We start from the raw sequence: 2,132 nt of genomic DNA, 5'->3' as shown, positions 1-2,132 counted from the left end.
CAGCCAGGAGGAGGAGGCCCCTGCAATATCCAGGCAAGAGGAGAGAGGACTGTAAGGACAGAGAGGAAACCGGAGGCATAATGGAGGGGGTGGGACTGGTTGGCCACAGGTGAGAGCCCTTCTCCCTGGTCAAGGACAGCCTGTCTCACCTACTCCCCAGACTCACAGACATGGCTGATGACTTGGGGAGAACAATGTTTAAACAGGCCCCCCAAGGCTGTGGGCTACATAATAGGCACTCAGTGAAAGCACTGCCCTGAGCCTTGGATGACTTGGGGTGACCTGGGTCTTGGCTGCAGGTCCAGTGGTGGCCATGTGCTCTGAGGCAGGGAAGCAGCAGATGGAGGCTGAGCTGGGGATTGAACCTGCAACAGGTTGGGTATGCGCCCTGACCGGAATCAAACCAGTGACCTTTTGGTGCAAAGGACGACACTCAACCAACTGAGCCACCCCAGCCAGGGCTGCGCACAGGCTGTTTTAAAGGGCCTTCAGGTGATTCCCACATGGAGCCCTGCTGGGATACGGTATCCAGTGATATTCAAACAGGAGTTCCACTCCCAGGGCTGTAGGCCTACTCATCTCTGAGAAATTATTAATTTTGTGTTTTCGTTTTGATGACAATCCACGTTTTAACCCAGGAAACAGACAAAGCTTTCTCTCTCCTGCGTTCATTTGCCACAAGACCCTTGTTTCCTGGTCAATGGGCAATGAAATGAGATTCATGAAAGGGTCCCGGGGTGGTGAGAACTTTCAGCAAGAGTGGCATCCACGTGTTCACTCAGGCCCGGGAAACCGTGGGGAGCGGCATCTGGGACTGACACTGTGGACACCATGCCCAGGGTCCCAGGCTTTGAGAGCAGAGATTCGGCTCTGGGAGGTCGATGGGCAATGAAATGAGATTCATGAGATGGTCCCGGGGTGGTGAGAACTTTCAGCAAGGGTGGCATCCACGTGTTCACTCAGGCCCGGGAAACCGTGGGGAGCGGCATCTGGGACTGACACTGTGGACGCCATGCCCAGGGTCCCAGGCTTTGAGAGCAGAGAGTCGGCTCTGGGACCTGGAGGAGCAAATTTGGAGAAGAGGGAGGGATGGTGGAGGACTAGCCTGGCGGGGCAGGAGGCAGGCCTGGGAGGGAGAACTCAGGGCCAGGTGGCTCAGGGGAGATGGAGAGGCAGCCGACTCCTTGGCAGGGGGCATTGCAGGTGCAGAAGCTCAGAAGAGGGAACAGCAGGTTCACTCCAGAACAGTGAGTCCTTCTTCCGTGGACCTGACTGTACGGTGGGGGAGTGGCAGCAATGAAGCCAGCAGGGGCCACGTGGTGGCCTGATTAGTCACCTCAGGCTGTCATAATAAAGTGCCGCCGATGGGATGACTCAAACAATAAAATGTGTTCTCTCCCAGTTCTGGAGGCTGTGGAGTCTGAGATCGGAATTAGCTGGCCTGGCTCCGACGGATCTCCGAGAAGAGCTGCCCACGCCTCCCCTTCAGGTGGCTGCTGCCACCTTGGCCACGCCTCGGCTGGGAGAAGCATCACCAGCTCGCTTCCTTCATGGCCACCCGGGGTTCTCCCTGAGTGCCCGTCACTGTGTCCACATTTCCCCTTTTTATAAGGGCACCAGTCAGACTGACCTGACTCCTCTTTCCTGTGTGACGACCCGATCTCCAAACAGGGTCATGCTCTCAGATCCTGGCGTTAGGACTCCCAACATATCTTTTGGGGGAAACATAATCCAACCCCTAACACTGGCCAACTTGGCACGCCTGGTTTAGGAGCGTGGACTCCCCCTACACTTCACCTGATACCCCAAGTTATTCTCTTTAGAAAAAGCCCGAATGACATAGCCCGGGGCAGGCCCTCCTCCGGGGGCCGTCTTCGTTTTAGGTGCGTATTGATTTGTAGGCACTCGGTGTCTGTGCCCCATGGCCCATCAGCCGCATGAGGACAGGGAGGGAGGATGTTCTCCTCACTGTTGTAAGAACGTCCCTCAAGGCTGGAAGAGCGCCGTGCACGTTGTAGCCTCATGAAAGTAGACATAAGTGCCTGGCCGGTGTTGAGCTCGTCCCATGCACCAGGAGGTCACAGGTTCGATTCAGTCAGGACACATGCCCGGGATTGTGGGCTCGATCCCCA

This window comes from Myotis brandtii, unplaced genomic scaffold (assembly GCF_000412655.1).
Source record: "Myotis brandtii unplaced genomic scaffold, ASM41265v1 scaffold441, whole genome shotgun sequence".
NCBI classification, from domain to species: Eukaryota; Metazoa; Chordata; class Mammalia; order Chiroptera; family Vespertilionidae; genus Myotis; species Myotis brandtii.
The sequence above is the reverse complement of the archived record's forward strand: the minus strand, read 5'-3'. Positions refer to the sequence as shown.